The 18,509-nt window shown below is 42.4% G+C and overlaps 1 protein-coding gene across 12 annotated transcripts in view; it reads right to left on the bottom strand.

Moving 5' to 3' along the window:
- The window catches only part of mef2cb (myocyte enhancer factor 2cb), an 85,455-nt gene that overhangs the window by 44,925 nt on the left and 22,021 nt on the right, over positions 1-18,509 (bottom strand). Inside the window, exon 1 of one of the 12 annotated variants that reach the window (XM_054774797.1) lies at positions 2,862-3,026. The exons of the other annotated variants lie outside the window; for them this stretch is intronic. The gene's annotated coding sequence lies outside the window, so the exon portion shown is untranslated. Of the gene's footprint in view, positions 1-2,861; positions 3,027-18,509 lie in introns of those variants that run through there. 12 annotated transcript variants of the gene reach the window in all.

Here is an 18,509-nt window from a genome sequence, read left to right as displayed (position 1 = left end):
CAGAGAGTTTGACAGTGTTTTGGAAGTGCCGCTAACTTAAACGCTCTAATCACCAACACTGTAACATTACCTCCAGACTGAGCAATGCTTTTTTACTTCTTTCTGCAAACTTCACTGTATTGACAGTAGAAGCAGCATTTTTTCCCAAACTGGGACATGTGAGTTAAAGGAATTCCATCCATTCATTTTCTATCCTATACAGGATGGCCAATTCCACCTTGCTTAGAGTAAAAGATGGACTCAGAATGGGCATTTGACTAAATTTATTTGACTGATTGAGAAAATGATTCAATGAGTTTTAAAAAAATATGATTTTTAATTAGTTTTTTGTTTTGTTCTGAAGTCCTGTTTCGGCGAACAGGGGATTTGCCCTAGTGGAAGTCTTTGTGGTTGTAATTCAACTTCCCATAGCTGGCTGCTGCAACTGATCAACAATCAATTCCACACAATCAGAAGAATCCTTAATGATCAATTAACTGAAAATGCCCATCTAAGGCATTCAACACCTTGCAATCAGAAGGCAATTGCGAATGGAGCATTGACAACCACGTGAACAACTATATTACTAATGGTGCAGTTGAAGAAATTCAAATGTGAAACTATATTTAGTCTTCCCACATTCTCTTCATTCTGGCTAGAAAAAGCCATAAAAAACAAAGTATGCCGAGACTGAATGTTTGAGACATTTGGAAAAAAGTTGGAGACAAAATTCAACTAAAATTCCAGCTGGAAATGTTGCATGTTAATGAGCGCATCTGATTTGATGCACGTGGCTGCGTGTATGTATGCATGTGTGTACTTGTTCTTGGCCAAAAGCCGCCGAGCCGGACTTTGTGTTGTGCGCTCCCCCCCAAAAAGTTTGTGTGAGTGTGCATGCGTGTGTTCTTTATTTGAGCTTGGCTAAGCCCGAGCTTCAGCGCATCTCTCTGGAGGTGCTTAAGTAGGCCAACCCAATCTATCTAAGGGAGGAGCACAAGAACTGTTGTTGTGTTTTCTTTTGACAGTAGAGGTGATAACGTCCCTCGTTATGCAAATGAGCATCCCATTATTTAAACTCAGTGCAATGCAGGGAAGCTGTCAGTGCCATCACATAAAAATAAAAAAATAAAAATCCTCCATCTACCCAGCCTTTTTTCTCCATCGTCTCTTTCTTCTCTCCTTTCTGAACCAGATTTCCGGCACCTGGCAGCACAAGCATCAGACATTGATGTGGAAGACGACACCGCTTCACCAAAAGACATGACAGTCTCTATCACTCTTTCTCTCATGCACCCCTGCTCTCTTCCTCGCTCTTCTCATATTCTCTCCTTTGCACACTACCGCACACATACGTGAACAATGCACTGCACTTCCTTCCCCTCCTCCTTTCCTCTACCCCCCATCTTCCCCTAACCCCAATCCATGTATTTATTGAGTAACATGCATGAGAAAGCAGAAGAATGCTCTAAAGCCCGGAGGTGAACACAGCACACGGCTATGCACTTGACCTCTTTTTTTCCACTGAGTAGGACATTGATAATGAAAGTGTGCAATAGGGAAATCCACCAAGGCCTGTGCATACACTAACTGTAATTTGTTTCTATTTGCAACATAAAACACTGTATCTGTAGCGGTGTATAACTAATCACCATCCTACTACAATACCTTGTAATATTTGTTTCTCATGTTAAGCAAAACGTTAAAATTGCAAAGTACAATATTACAGTACACTTTATGTTAAAAGCATACCTCTCGTCAATCAAAACTGAGCATTAGAATATTTGTCGGCAAGGCAGCATTTGTGATCTAGCGCTCGTGTTGGATCTTTCACCCGTATCACCCGTCAACATGGCAAATTCATACAATATTTTGAAGGAAATTAATAGTTAAACTACCAAATCCAAGTTGCCTTTTTTTCCCATAGATCCACAGGCTAGTGAACCTTTGCATTCGAATGTGCAGGTTTACCTACTAAAGCAGGGGTCTCAAACGCAACCTAGTTTAGGCCACTGGCGGTAGAGTCTTGGTGGGGCTGAGCTGAATTCAAAGAGTCTACAAAAAAGGGTTTTAAGTACAGTCTAAGAAAAAAACTAACATAAAAATATGATTTACTGTAGCCTTACTGGGAGTGCCTCTGGCTTCCCAGCATGCTTTGCAGCACTTGTTTTGTGGTGTTTCTAAAGTTGTTTGGTTATGTTAACTTAGTTGTTGCTTATTAGCTCCCATAGTAGAAGTATTGTGTCTTTTTGTTCCTGCACTGTGATTGTCGAAGTGTTCTATTTAGTGAACCCCCCTCATCACTGACACCCCGCCCCCACCCCTAACCCCCCCTTCCCTACAAGCTCACTGTGAGTTCAGTGTTGGCTATTGCTTGCCCAATTAAATAGCATCTCCCTGTAAGCATGCTAGTGGACCAATGAAGTAGACAAAAATGTTGCATTCGCGTTTTATTAGATCTACTGTACATATTGCATTTAAATTACAAAAGAAACTACTCTAAACGAGAGGAAAACATCAAATAGACAAGTAAAATAATAATAATAATGAATTTCAAAAGAGTAGATTTCTAATGCATGCACTTATACTTGATGGTCTGGAATCATCCACTCAGAAGAGAAATGAGATGCAGACACACAAAGCATCATTTGGCAGTTGGAAAAATAATAACAAAATCTAAAATAACTCTGGCAGCTGCGAGGAGGCTATCCAGAACATTTTTGTGCAAACACGCCCATCCTTAAAGACAGACAAAAAACAAAGAGATGCCCTCTGGAAGGAAACAAAGAGGGATGTTGTCAGACAAACTGGGATTACAAGGCAGCACTAAGACGCTTGGCACAAGAAAGCCAGATGAGCATATCAATCAAGCCAGCAGCGCATACCTCAATCACAAGCTGACAGCATCATCTGCTCCCAGTCTTTGTAGTCTCACTAGCCAGCTCGGGCAGGGCTCCAAAAAAGCGAGGGGTTACCTCAATGATCCGTGGCTCCTCGACTCTGCCACCACCACCTCCTCCGCCACCTCCTCAATCCTCTCCAAGCACCAGTGAGCAGAGCTGAACCTCTCAATGTCAACACCCGCTGGGGCAACACCTTAGGCCTTACGTAACATTAAGACAAAGCCCGTGTCCTGAACATTTAATCCTACTTTTGGCTCTAGCACTATAGCCAGCTCTCCCTGAGGTGAAGCCATGTGAGCGCCTCCCCTATCTAACCACCTCCTCCTCTCATCCCTTCTCACTTTCACCTCCTTTACCTCCTACACAATAACACAAGCATAACCCCCCACAATCACCCGCTTTTTCCTCACACCCACCCCCGTCCCACATGAGTGCCAGGCAGCTCCTGGATATGAACGGCTCGCCCACCTTCTCATCAGGCCCCGTTTTCGCTCCCCCTCCTTCCCCTGTGGCGGGTATAGAGCATCAGTTAACTTAACAGATTACCAAGCGAAGCGCTCAATCCAATTTGGCCTGGTGACGACAAGGCAGCGGAACCAGGGGGAAACGCGGTGAAACAAGCACTGCTTAGTGAGTGTGGTCAAGTAAGCAGTAATCCTCTAAACACATTTTTTTACAAGGGGCTGACTTTGACATCTGACTTCAAGAGGGCAAATGAGGTGAACCAAAGAACTTAAAGGCAATTTACTAAAAACAAAGTTAGGCTTCTTTATCTTCTTTGTTGAGCCCGACTAATACGGTAGATTTGCGCATGCTGAGATCTGGAAGGAGGCCCGAGTGGGGCGCCTGCTAATGTGGAAGTAGGCGGTGGTACCATGAACACAGAAGGACAACAGTTGCTCCTCCGCTTGTTTAATATCACGGGTGCCGGCTCTGTGGGCTTCGAGCTGGACAGGTGACAATGAGAAAGGCGGCCGACGGAGAAAGGCGCACACAGACAAACATACTAGAAGGAAATAGAGTGAGGTATCTTTTGAAGAGGCACCAGGCCTCTCCAGGGGGAGGGAGAGCGCTCTAGCCATGACCCTCCCATCTGTTAAGCAGACGGACAGAGAGAGTGAACGAGAGAGAGATGAAGGTTGGGGGAGGATGGGGAGAAATGGAGAGGGAGATACAGCACATAGATCTAATGAGCGCTCTGTCTCTCCATGTCTCCGAAGTGGGAGCTGAGAGGACGATGAGAACATGAACACTCCAGTGTGCACCGCAAGGCTCGATTCTAGGTCGCCTCTCTCCCAAGCGTTTAGTCACTAAAAACTAATATACGGCACATGGCGCTTTTTCACATTCTAATAGACCGTCTGTGGGGCGCTTGTTAATGTACAGTAGCTGGAACCTGGAACTAGGTGATGACATACAGGAGGAAACTCTGCATTCACAGAAACCAATCAAAATGAGATAAAAACATATCGGATCACATTGTTTTTTCTTCTGCTAATGATATCGGTGTGCAAGTGATACCTCAGACTGCACCATGCTCCAAAGAGCAACAAGCTCAGTATGTGCGTGGTCTGAAATGATTGCCAAGTTTCGCCTTCGGACTGTAAATATGCAATTTGCAATGACTCTTCGGCTCCACCGAAATAGTAGCTAGACAACTAATGACAAACAGCTACCGCTGCACATGCGGTACCAAAGCAGCTGCACATTGCACCAAACAGGAAAGAAGAAGAAAATCAAAATAAGAGCAAAAAACAGCAACGGGCATGAAAACTAAAGAAAAATACAGCTGAAGCCCAACTTGTCATGCGGAACACGACAAAGTGCTGGTTATGCGCTGAAGGGGGGAGTAAGGCACCTTCCTTCTAAACTTTTAATGTAATATCACACTGAGAAAAAATCACTCGGAGTCACATGTAGTGTTTTGGCGCTTGCAATATTTGTCTTATTTCCCACAAACAGTGTTTATTTGTGAAATGCATCCAGCGGCATCATAGTAAAAGCAGCGTAATGTGCTCATGACACCACATTAGTTATCGGTTGATATTATCTGTAATCAAGTGCTGGACAATATAGGACATCGGTAACAATGCCAATATTGAGCATTTCTAATTGTATTATTTTAACACATGCAAGTAATAATGCATATCCGGTGTTCGTAAAAAGTGGTCCTCTATTTTTCATAATTGCACTTTTAGGCTCCAAAAGTGGACAAAATGCCACATTTTTTTCTGTTTCATTGAGGACCGGCTTCTATAATTCACAATAACTTCAAAGTGGAGCGGTCCATTATTTATTAATACATGAACAAATCCACACAATTAGTCATGTTACTGCTTCTTACAGTTCATGAATTTTTCTACTAAACTCTTACGAGAACAACCTCTATGAACTCCATTTCCACGAGGCAAGTTACACAGAATCGTCTGCTGCATTATTTCTGCATTCAGGGAATTGTTGGGGGGTGGGGGTGGGGGTGGGGGGGTGGGGGGGGTATGAAACTAAAAGTAACCGTCCTTTAGTGTACAATGTAGTCCAGAAGAAATCTGCTGAGGCAGATATTCTTGAATCCTAATTCTCTACACGTTGTATAGCAAATTGAGGAAGGTGATTTATCATGACAGGATTGGTGATGTTTTTCTAAGAAACTCCACCTCAGTGAACACCGTCTTAGCCTCACGGTATACTGTACATCTGCAACACATTTGGTAATAGCATGTGTCCTGAAATATATATATATATATATATATGTGTCTATATAAATATATATATCGCCTGTATCCCCTTATCCTCTGAGGAAATGTGGTTGTAAGGATTTGAAATAACATATTACTACTACAGTAAGTAAACCTTTTAGGAGGTGTATGGTACATTAAATAAACGCTCTCTCTTTTTAAATAAACTCTCATTTCCTTGAAGAGCGGGGTTGAAGAAAAAAAGATCTTTTATATGATTTTCCAAATGCAATCTGAACGTCAGTACACACTCACCATGTTCTGTTTTTCCTTGAGCATTTCTGCGAAATGTTCGATCACTTTTTAAGAGTTTCCTTTTTTGCGCATCTGTTTTATCTCTTGCATACGTCTGTCAGTTTGCATGTGGATTTGCTGCAGCGCATGTGGCTACGTTTTGGAATTAGCCGTGCACTTGGCTCATGCTGCGCCTTTAAGGATTGATGGACAAACGAGAGGATGCAGCGAGTCAATGGCCAGGCGGGATGGGAAGAGAGAGAGAAAAAAAATGTGTATCAGGTGTCTTTGTGCCTCTAATGTTATTACTGGTGGTGACTCATCTATGTGGGACGTAGTGTTCGCCGTCTGTCACAACCAGATAGGTAGGGTGACGAATGGCTATCACTACTACTTCCCTTGTATCCACACACCCCTCCCTTCTTTTCCCTCTAATGTCTATATCTGCTGAGAGTGACCTGAAGCTGGGTGGTAGCCCAAGCGTAGGTGGGCCTCTGTGGCTCTGAATCGCAGCAGATATTAGGGCTAATTTAGCATGTTAGCAGCTAAAGAGATTAGCAACATGTACACCCGGGGATTAGTGTGATAGCGGCGGATCATCTTATAATGTGTTCATTCTCCTCAGTTGAGCTGAACCTGAATTTGAATTTTGCGTGTGTGTGTGTGTTCTTATGAGAGTAAGATATCAGAATAAAGAATATCTACACCTGTCTCTTTCTATTAACTCAAGGTTTATTCGGATCATTAGCGAGACAGGGACGCTTTCAGGCCTCGATTTCGATGAATCTCAGAACTGAGACACCTGTCTGTTGATAAGGATGGATGGAAGGAAGTTTACATACGTACTGGAATAGATGCAAGGGGACAAAAACTACCAGTAATAGCATGTGTTGACACCAGGCCATTTGTACCATATTAGACTTGACCTCCGCTCACGTTTGATTGTCCAATCACTTTTGCTCTATTGCTGCAATTTTGAGTCATTTTGATTATTTATATTGTGCGACACGGCATGTAAGAGGAGGAATTGTATTAAGTAAATGAGACGTCTTTATTACGCATACAAATGTAGTTACGGGCCATTAACCTCTGCTTCTGCACGCCCAACTTTTCGTCTTAGTTTTTGTACAATACTGCATTATTTCATCTGCCCTTTCTCACTGTCCCTGCATTTTTGTCTTGAGTGTGATTGTTAAATAACCTGCCACTGAGCTAAACAAGCCAGAATGTACAGGAAGTCCGCATCAACAATAACTTTCATCCATTTGTCATATATAATTATTTCGCGTTGTAAAATAATAATTATTCTCTAAAAAATTTCTTTTTTCTTCATACTGGATGTACTGGACATTGTTTGAAATGGGAAAAATGTTTTGCTTTTCTTATGACTTTTTGGAACAAATTAAGGATGAAAACTGGGGTTCCCATGTTTTATAAAATTGGTTATCATGGATCAGAAATAACCCGTGAGGAGTGATCGCATTGCAGTCATTTTACGATTCGCCACGTTGTCCTCACCTGTTCCGATTGTGCCAGAGGAAGGGAAGTATATGCCGTGCTTGCAGTCACATGAGCCAAATGTGCTGTGCTTGAGGGATGAAGTGGGCCCGAGCACGGTACAATTGGCTGAGTGCTAGTACACCCTAAAGTATCCGGCTCTCTCAACTCAAAGGTTCAGTATAATTGATTGTCATTCTAATGAGACTCTTCCACTGTTTCCCGTCTTCTCGCCTCAATCAGTCAAAGGCCTAGCCCTGCCGTCTAAGCGGACAGAAAGACAGGAAACCTTGTGGAAGGAAGTGACATCAGCAGACAAAGACAATCAAAGGTGCTTCCTTTCCTAAATCTCTTCAAACCAAAACCTAAAGACACATTGCTTCCCTTACATGAAGACAGAAGCAGTAAAGCTTAGCAAGGAGAACATGGCCAGATGCTGACTTCCCTTTAAGCTTTATTTTAACTCCTTTGCTAAAAATATTTCCATGAAGTGACTGTAAGTTATTGTGAAAACACTAACGTGGAAACCCACAAGGGCTCGGAAGGCAAATTTAATCCCCGTCTTAGCTATAAATAGAACATTTTCAAGGAAGTGATAATAATGACAATACAAATAAGACTGATGCAAACTTTCTTGGAGTCGCCCGAGTGAAGAGACTGGCACAGGATGAGATCATAGAATCTGTGATAAGACACTTATTGTAATTTATCGCATTAATTGCAAACCTGGCTATTTGAAATGTAGTTCTAGTCGTGCCTTACTACATCGCACTCACTCGATCACACCTTTTCAAAAATTAATTATTTAATAAACGATCACTGTTTCGTGGTTGATTATGGCCTATTATTAGTCAAAAAATATAGAATGTTCTAGCAGACAAGACTGTGTAATGGAACAAGGAAGTGCGTGTCTCACTCACTTGTTTAAGAGGAATGTGTTCCACTACAGAAGGTGTCTTCATTTTACTTTGAACGCTGCAAAAATTCAATATCTTATAAAGAATATTTGTCTTGTTTCTCGTCAGTAAGTTTAGGATTTATAAATGCACAGCCTGTAATATATCATTTAGTCTCACTAAAGTCATTATTATTTCTCTCCTTTTCCAGGAAACAATCTGGGATGGATAAATTCATCTACAAAAGCATCATCATGCAGTCCATCAGACCCGAGAAAACAGTTAGTTCCTATGCACAGTGTGAATTCAAGAAATAAAATGGTTGATTATCTAAAACATTTAATCAATTAGTCATTCATTATTTAGTGAAATGCTTTATTTTCCTCTTGTGTATTTATAATCGCTCTTATGTTTTTTCCGATTACTCGATTAATCAAAAACATTTTCAGTAGAAAACTCCATTACTAAAATATTTGGCAGCCCTCGACTGTATTGTAGAGCGCATTTTACTGGTTGGCTCAATTAGGATGAAATATTCAACATTTAAGTGTGTTGCGCCATTTTTGTGGTTGTGTTGTTAAATCTCGAAAGTTTTCAAAGCAACTGGAGAAAAATAAGGGAAAACATATTTTAGTTAAGTTAAATTCAATTATAAAAAGGCAACATTAAATAACGTTTAGTTCCTAGGTCCGACCAGTCCAGGGCGTACCCCGCCTCTCGCCCGAAGTCAGCTGGGACAGGCTGCAGAGTACCCGCATCCCTGGTGAGGATAAGCGGCAGAGGAGATGGATGGATGTGACAATCACAAAATATATACGAAAATCTGTTTTGTCGGGAATAGAGGTGGCACCCCCACCATATTATACTCTTTGAAGACCACTGCTCCAAAGTATATTGAACAGCCATCGGTTCTAAGGTAAACGTTTTGAGTTTGGAGCGCTGGCTTTCACGTGGGCAGCTGCGCGTCTCACTCTGCACCAGCAAACACCGGGTCCACAAGAGGCGTCGTGTGGACAGGTAGTCATCCGTCAGACGCAGCACAGAGACAGGTGAGAGCCATCTTTCCATAGCCTAGTGCTGACTTCCCCAAGGACGCGGTGACTTGACACAATGCGTCAGCCCGCCCCTCTGAAAGGGGGCCAAGGGCTGTAAAAGCCACAGCTGCTGGGCCAAAGGCAGACGAGCCAGAGGACACACACATAGAAGTGTGTGTGGGGGTAAATGGACAAAAAAAACAGAAATGAAAATAATTTCTTTTCATTTAATAGGATTTCCTAAGCGATGCAATGTGTTGTAATGAGTACAAACCAAACAGGGTGGGCTGAAAAAGCTACGGCACTGCTACAAATGTGTGTTCGATTGCGAGAAACCACAATGTATTCTAATACTTCAATTTTGTATGATACTGTATCGAGCATTTGCTTATATTCCCTTGAGCAATTACCTGGGAAGATTAATTAATGATTAATTGTATTGTTATTTCATCACAATAGAGCTCTGCATTGATTTAACATAATTTCCCAGAGCTGTCGTCACGTCATTGTCTTTAGTATCGCAAACTGGATGGAGTCAACACCGCCTCCGCAGGACGCAGCCAAGTAGTGCACTCGATTTTGCTTCAATGAATCAATGTCACACAATCTTTTCCAGAGTATAAGACATACAAGAGCAGTATCAGAAGTATATCACAGAAAACAGGAATGAAGTATAAGGCATGGTTATGTGACACAAGTAAAAAACACAAACGTTTTTTTCTTTTTGTTTTTGTTGCAGGTACACATCCCGTTTTCAGGATTTAGCCTCCACTTTGACTTCTTCAGGCTCTCCTTTTTGCCATGAAAATGAGCACACAAAATATTACTGTTCTAATCAGTTTTGAGTCATTGTGTAAACTGCCCCTGAGTGCGTGTGCAGAATGGCGCTCCGCCAGTCACCTCTTCCTCTTTTTCTTACTTTCTCTATCTCCTTCCTGTCATTGTTAGGTCATTTCAAAATCTCTAACATTGCCTCAAATCAAGACCACAGCGTAATTAAATGCTGACGATGAAGACAAGGTATACACACACACACACACACACACCCAGGTACATTTACACGTGTGCTTACATATTCCGATGTGTATGTGTCTTTGTACACAGGCTTTAATTCCCCGCTTGTCTACTGGGTTCAAAAAACAAAATAATGAAAGACAAACTAATGCAGTTACCGCTTGGCGAGACAAGCCCGACAAACCCCCACAGCCCACCCCACCCCCACAGGAACAGCCGCGAGTCATGTCACTTAGAACACAAAGCACTGACATATTCACCCAATTATGTTCTCTGTCGACTAAGACAATGTCTCCGTAGTTTCCAGCGGGGCAATGAGTGCGTGTGTATACGGGCATGTGTTAGAGGTCAGTGATGTACTTATCTAGACCTGAGCCCCTGAATCCCCCCCCTCCTGCATGCCCCCTCCAGAACTTGGCACTGTATCATCACCAGACATCACAGTGAGGATGATAATTCCATCACACCCCCAGCCCTGACTCCTCTTGCTTGCCACAGTCTTCTAATCACCCTAATTAAAAGCTTTGTTCATTTAGGAATCTCTGATGACAATTTGTTTCACTCTCCCCCTACAGCTGTGGTGGCTGTGAAGAGAGGAGAATTAAATTTGATCTTCTGACAGCAATTATTAAATGCTCCCTCCTGGCCTCAATCAAGGCCCGCAGGCCAATGCTAACACGGCTAACCTTCACGCAGCCACAAGGTGCACTTCCTTTTTCTCCATCAGCGGCTTCATTTTGTCACCCCTCTCAGCAAAGTGCCCTCGCGAGTGCATGTCTTTTACCTTCAAGGAAACGTACACACTCTGTTCGACGTGTGTTTTGCATATTGTGTGATGAGAACATGCACAAGGATTTCCCTTTTTGGGTGTTTGTGGTAACTAAGTCAGCAAGTTGGCAATGGCAGGCCTCCTGGGAAAGTTTTTTTTCCCCTTACTTAATCAGCAAGTTTGAATTCCATAGTAACTACAAGAGCATGGTTGTAGATGAGCACAACATATGTCACTAGGCAACTTTCAACTGTTTATTGTTGATACTGGTCAGCTCAACGGTGACTGATAATTGTCTTTTTGATAACGCTGATTCTTTGAGGAAAAAAAATGAATAACTTAATGAAATTGAGGAAAGAGATGTCATTTTTGGCACACACTGAGATCTCAAGTACTGCTACTGACTCACAAAATTTGAATGTGATGTAAATAAAAGTGAAATAATTGCAAGAATTTTGATCACATCAGCACTAAAGTTGCACTTTTGACCAAAAAACTTACCCTAAAGCAGTTTGTTTGTGGACAAGTACAAATCTATATACAGTGTAGATTAGACATTTTTGCACTGTAACTTTATAAAACTGATTTTTATTTTTTTTTGCTTTTTTTGAAAAACCTTTTGTGTAGTTCTGTGGCAAAAGATAAGGTTTTTAGTGTTGTATGTTCACTATATTGGCTGAGTGACAAGCCTACATAATACTGTATATTACTGTATATTTTTGCCATATCCTACTGAATTCTCAATCGACATGATGTCACAAGTGGAAGTCATAAAGTGGGTGCGATGCGCTGACAAGTACACGCTTCAACAAGGATGTCCTTCATTCACTGTAGATTCAACCTTCTGGTGGGTTTTTTTTCCCTCTCCAGGTCCCTTTGCTCTGTGAGGAAACCGAGTAACCCAGATTATAGCACACCAAGAGGGGCATGGTGAGATAGGAGGAGGCAGAGACTGAGCAGAGATTAAGTTCGGCATTCAAATGTTTTTAAAAAAATAACCGGACATTCAGGGTTCTATTACTTTTTTTTGTCCTCTGATACTTGGTGAGCCTTGTGTGCATCATTAAACGCAGATTCCAGTGTTAGTGTTTGTTCAAACAAGTCTGGTGGTGTCTTTCCAGGCGTTGTCCCTTCACCACACACACACACACACACACACACACGCACACACACACGCCCACACAAAATGGTAACTTGATACACAAGCTACAAGCTCTAAATTCATAATTAATGTCAATCATATTGTTTTGTTTCAAATCAAAATGTTTAGTTTCAAGATTGAAAACGGTAAAAGTGTATAAAGTGAACAGATATTGAGATTTTTCTCCACATAACTTGTGTACTTCAGCTGGAGCAGTGCTTTAACAGTTCCCAGGGGAGTGCTGGCATTGGGGTGTGTGAGGAGAAAGGTTGTCTGGAGTGTGGCGGGCGTGTGGCGGCATGACGGCACCTACAGATCAGCCTCTGTTTAGGGGAGTGGCCCCCACCAAGGCCAAAGCCGGGTTAGACCCAACCCAAGCCTCTCATTAGTCATCGGCTGGGTGCCTCGCTCCTTTTTGGAGTGGTTAAGGAGGGGGGGACTGGCGAGGGACTGGCAGCACCAACGTACTCCACTCCCAGCACCATCACAAGGCGACCTCATCAAAGCGAGCGCTCGTAATTTGTCACAGAAAGCAGCCAATTAACATATGTTAAGGAGGAGGGAAGACGAGGATATGGGAGGAGGGGACGGCGGCTGAAAAAAAAGATAGCTTATGATTAAAGAGTCTGTACAGCTGCACAGAATCAAGATGGCAAAGAGAGGTTTGAAAGAGACCTCAGAGCTAGTAATCTGATAAAGCTTACTGTTACTTCACCCCACGAGCGGGAGGGGGAGTGCACAAGGAGAATGAACTAATGCAGACAAACAAATATCAAATTACCGCCACGAGGCTACGAGCTTTGGCAGAGTGCCTCTGCGCTCAATACATGTGGCCACAGCGCAGGCCACTGTATCACATGCAGATGACCCCCACCCTGTCTAAGCACTACTGCTGCTGTTTGACCACATTCTATTTTTGGTCCACCATTGTGCCTGACGGTTCCACTAAAACTGCCAGGAATGTGTATTTACAGTATTTCTTTTTGATAGCAACACTGGAGGGGCAGGTGCACAGGAATTCCTTCTTGTATTGTCTCCTCTCACCAAACCCAAGACAAGTTACATTGTGACTTGTTTGTTTACTTTCAAATCCTCGTTCCCCCTTGTTTGGTTTCTGCCATGCGACGTGCCGTTATTTATGTATGAACGTCTTCACGTGCGGCAATGCATTTACTTCGCTGTTATTGTCAGTGTTGTCGGGAGTAGGAATATCTTGTGAGAGGAGTCATGTGATTGTTTGCCTTGTTGTTGTTGTCGCGTACGGTGGTGGGTTGCATGCATTAGCAGCGCACGCCAGTGCCATTCTGTTATCTGCCGTCTCGCCACCATGCCTCTTCCTTGTCTCTGTGCCGCGACTGATCACACGAGCCTGACAAGCCAGTTTGGGTCGTAGTCTGCCATGGCATCTTTCACAAATAGGAGGAAGCTGGGAACAAATTTTGAGTGATTTATAAAATTATATGCCAAGTTATGGGAAATCCTTAAATATCAAGCTGGTGTTTCTATTTGCTGATGCTATTGTTTGAAGATGAATGTTATTGCCACACTTCATTAGGTCACAATCAAAATATTGCTAACCCTGAACTGAGCCCAGGAAAGTTGGTGTCCAAAATGGAATTTATATGCCTCACTAGTCGTTATTTCTCACAACTAATCAGCAAATGTAACAAAAACAATTTTTAAAAATGGGAAAATGTGAAGGTACATGTTTGTTTTTGGCGGCAATATACTTCTACAGCGTAGTGAAGTGCATTATAACAAAACGAAACAAGTGACATAGTTTTTCAATAGATAGTCCTAGCCCAAAGTTTTGTCAGTGACTGAAATTGTGTCACTTAACTATGTGCTTCGGTTTGAAATCAAGATCATATTTGTATATATTAATATTATTATATGTTTTTTCTAAATTTCAATATCATTCTGTGTTCTAAAGACGGGTCAAAACTGAAAATATTACATTTTTTAACAATTTTGGCTTATTTCCTTATAATAGGCTTCAACACTTTCAACAAGCTTATAAGTACATACGGTATCCATACATCTATCTTCTATGCCGCTTATCCTCATTAGGGTCACAAGTGCTGGAGCCTATCCCAACTGACTTTGGGCGAGAGGCGGGGTACATATATATAAAGTCATGGAAAAAATGATTAGACCACCCTTGTTTCTTCAGTTTCTTGTTCATTTTAATGCCTGATACAACTAAAGGTGCCTTTTTCGGGCAAATATAACAATGACAACAAAAAATAGCTCATAAGAGTAAAATTTTTTGGCAGTACAATGCTATAAGTATTAATTTAAGAATTTAAGTGCTTTTGGTTATTACCAACAAAACCATGGAAGTTGCTACATATCAGCTCTTAAATTAACCTCTAATGAGCTACATATATTTGTTATCATCATTATTTTTGTCTAGTTGTACCAGGCATTAAAATGGATCAATAAACTGAAGAAACAAGGGTGGTCTAATCACTTTTTCCATGATTGTATATATACAGTATGTAGTGGTGTGAAAAAGTGTTTGGCCCCTTCCTGATTTCGTATGTTTTTGCATGTTTGTCACGCTTAAATGTTTCAGATCATCGAAGAAATTCAAATATTAGTCAAAGGTGACGTAACTGAACACAAAATGCATATTTTAAATGAAACTTTTTTATTATTAAGGGAGAAAAAATCCAAACCTACATGGCCCTGTGTGAAAAAGTGATTGTCCGCTAAACCTAACAACAGGTTGGGTCGCCCTTGGCAGCAACAACTGCAATCAAGCGTTTGTGATAACTTGCAATGAGTCTCTTACAGCTCTGTGGGGGAATTTTGGCCCACTCATCTTTGCAGAACTCCACTTAATTTGTTATGTCTTTGAACACAAACCCTCATTGCTCATAACGCAGTTAAAGTGTGATTCAAATGTTCTGCTACTATTAAAGAGACAAGTGTTAGGTAAATACATTTTCGGACACGTGTGGCATCTTTTAGCGTGATTTAAATTTTCGGTTCATTTGGAGCTGTAAATACTTACAAATACATATAATTGTGTCCTGTCATTAATCATTATTAAATAATTTGAAAACGGTGACCCTAATTGTTAATACTGGGCCGCACGGTGGCCGAGTGGTGAGCATGTTGGCCACACAGTCAGGAGATCGGGAAGATCTGGGTTCGAATCTCCGCCTGGGCATCTCTGTATGGGGTTTGCATGTTCTCCCCGTGCATGCGTGGGATTTCTCCGGGTACTCCGGTTTCCTCCCACATTCCAAAAACATGCATGTTAGGTTAATTGGCGACTCTAAATTGTCCATAGGTATGAATGTGAGTGTGAATGGTTGGCCTGCGATTAACTGGCGACCAGTCCAGGGTGTACCTCGCCTCTCGCCCGAAGTCAGCTGGGATTGGCTCCAGCATACCCCCGCGGCATAGAAAATGTATGGATAGATCATCATTCATACTGTATATCCTTGTTTATAGATCTGTGTCAGTCATAAGAAGATAATAATATAAAAATAAATTATATTATTTCACACTTCCATTGAATCTCAAACTGTGCAGGAGTATCTCATGTTGTGGCCACTGAGAATGTTTTTACAAGCATTAGGGATAAAAATCCACACACAGTGGACAGGAAAGTATGTATATATAAATCATGAGTTTCTTTTTTCCCTCCTCTTCCTGTCTCTTGCACTCCTATCTTTGCCATCAAGCATCAATCGTTACTTATTTATTTTTCCCCTATTTGGGGAGTAAAGGGTGAGAGTGGAAGAGCAGGGAGTTGTGTTTGGTTCACAAGGTCTCATCTTTTGCTTCTGGTTGCATTGAAGGACCTGGCCGCCCGGAGTTCCCCCACCGCGATGCACCACTACCATCATCATCACCACCACCACTCAAATCCCTCTGCTCTGAGGACAGCTGCATCGTTCACATAACCTCGCTTGCCCCCTCCCAGTCCTCCACCCCCCAGCTAATGATAGCAGAGCATGTCCCCTTTCGCAAGCTTTTTCCACTTTAGACACACATGCACAACAGACTAGTGGGCACAACATACCCCCCCCCCCCCCCCCCCCACGCCTTTTTCCGCCCCTTCTCCATTTATTTTTCTCATATCACTCAATTCCTTCCTTTTCTCCTCACCCTGAGAAAAATCCCCCTGCCTTCTGACCCAAAGAAGGCCTGAGAATGTGAACACACACACACGCACACACACACACATAACATGACGCACACCCCCCTTTGACTCCATACTGTTTTTTCTCCCTGTGTTCACCCCTCACTGCAAGTGACCTGCATCACAGCTGTGTGTGGGAACTTCCGTGGTGGAGTGTGTGAACGCATGTGTTTGCACATACCTGCACACGTTCACACTGCATGTGTCATCCTATGAGTACATATTTCTATTGTGTGTGTGTGATTGAGGAAGGGGGGGGGGGGGGGGGGGGTGCAGCACTGGTTCTGCGGGTCCTACTGTGCATTATCGCAAATAAACAACACATTACATGTGTACTTAACCAAGGGGAGCTGCTGAGCGCTGGGAGCTAATCCCTGTTATCGTTCCAAGCGCCTCTTCCCTTGATTTAGGGAAGAGGAGCCCAAGATGGTTAGCTTCACAGTGAGGAGGCGGCGAAAAAAAAAAGAGAGTAAGCGTTAACTTCCCACATACTATCCCTTCTCACTCTCTCCTTTCACGCTCCCGCTACCCTCTCTTGCCTTCTTCTCATTCCATCTCCCTGTGGATTCTGCACTGCTCTTTCCTTGTTTTCGACCATCTCTCAGAACTGGGTCATCGACAGGCAGCATTTTGAAGAACATGGGAGGGAAGAAGAAGAAAAAGAGAAAAAAGTGTGCTCTTCCTATGAGAACAATCCAAGGCTTCTTTAACAAGTAGCCCGCTTATCAAATTAAGCTGTCAAAAGCACATTAATAACAGGCAGCTCAATTCCCCTCACACAGAGAGAGAGAAGGGAGGGGAGGAGGGTGCATTCGAAATAAAGAATGATCTCTCTCAGGCTGTGTAAAGAAACACAAAGGGCACTAATGATTTTCACAGGTTCCTGCCTCTCTGTATATTTCTCTTTCTCAGGTCAACGCTTAATATTTATTATTGGCCATCCATTTTTCGGGGGGCCCGGCTGCAGACTGCCACTCATTTAAAGCGCATTCGGTGTTAAAAAGAAGTGAACTGAAGCCTGTGTATATGTGCTGTCTTTCATCTACTTGTGGAGGATGACAATTAAACAATGCGTGGATGTGGAGTCTGATAAGTAGAGGCAGGAGTGAGAAAATGACTTTGAAGCTTACATTGTAAAATATAAACAGCCTAGAGCCACATTTTGTCACAAACACTTCATTTTTATTCAGCTATTTGTCACTTATTACAAAATGTGAAGCAAAGACAGAAAGTTAACACTCTTCTCACTGCTCACATGCCCGGGATGCAGAAACGAAATTAACACCTAGCCGTGCAGGTGGCAGGGAAGAAAAAAAAAGGCCCATGACCTCTCATGTCGAGTCCAAGTCGTGTATTTCCTCCAGGAGGGTTCTCGAATAAAAGCTCTGTCGCAATTAATCCCCAGGAAAAATAAACGTGTGGTGATTGTAATTACTTTAGTTCTTATAGTCACACAATTGAGCGTTGCTCACCAAAACAGCAGCATCTACCGAGGCAAGCTAACCGTCTTTCATAGCTGAATTAAAAGTTTCACCGGCTGCCATAACATGTTGTAAAATGCAGTGTAAAAACGACCATATGCTATGCGGAGCATATGTTCCAGTAGTTAGGCTCCTTCAAATTGGTTCCTCCCACCCTGCTTCTTTCCAGTGTGCCTTGGGGTTTTTATCCTCTGTAACAGTCCTTTTAAACTCCAGTTCACATTGACTTGATTGTAGAACATAATATTTTAACAAAGTACAGTGTTCCCTTACTTCATCGAGAGTCACTGTTTTGTGGAATTTTTTTTGTGCTTTTTTTTTGTTTTATTTTTATTACAGAGTATGAACGCTGTTACAGGCCGAGCCTGTAACAGCATTGTGGGAAGTTGAGTGTCACTGTCTTCCCTCTCTCGTCTGTCTGCACCGCCTATTGTTTTCTGCGTCCTGATTGGCTGTAGACCATTGTGAATCAATCTCCCTCATGCCGTCCTGCCGTGTCTCCTGTGTAATCACTAGCTTGCTTGCTTGCTAGCTTGTAAATGAATCTTCAGTTCGAAGGAGGACGGCAACAGGAGGAGTACTCCCTGTGTTCACGGAGCCAGGACAAAATGTCACGGTCACAGGAGTGAAATATGCGTAAGTGACTTCATAATTTCTTGTGTCCGAACTG

This window comes from Dunckerocampus dactyliophorus, chromosome 4, assembly GCF_027744805.1.
Source record: "Dunckerocampus dactyliophorus isolate RoL2022-P2 chromosome 4, RoL_Ddac_1.1, whole genome shotgun sequence".
Classification (NCBI taxonomy): domain Eukaryota; kingdom Metazoa; phylum Chordata; class Actinopteri; order Syngnathiformes; family Syngnathidae; genus Dunckerocampus; species Dunckerocampus dactyliophorus.
The sequence above is the reverse complement of the archived record's forward strand: the minus strand, read 5'-3'. Positions and strand labels throughout refer to the sequence as shown.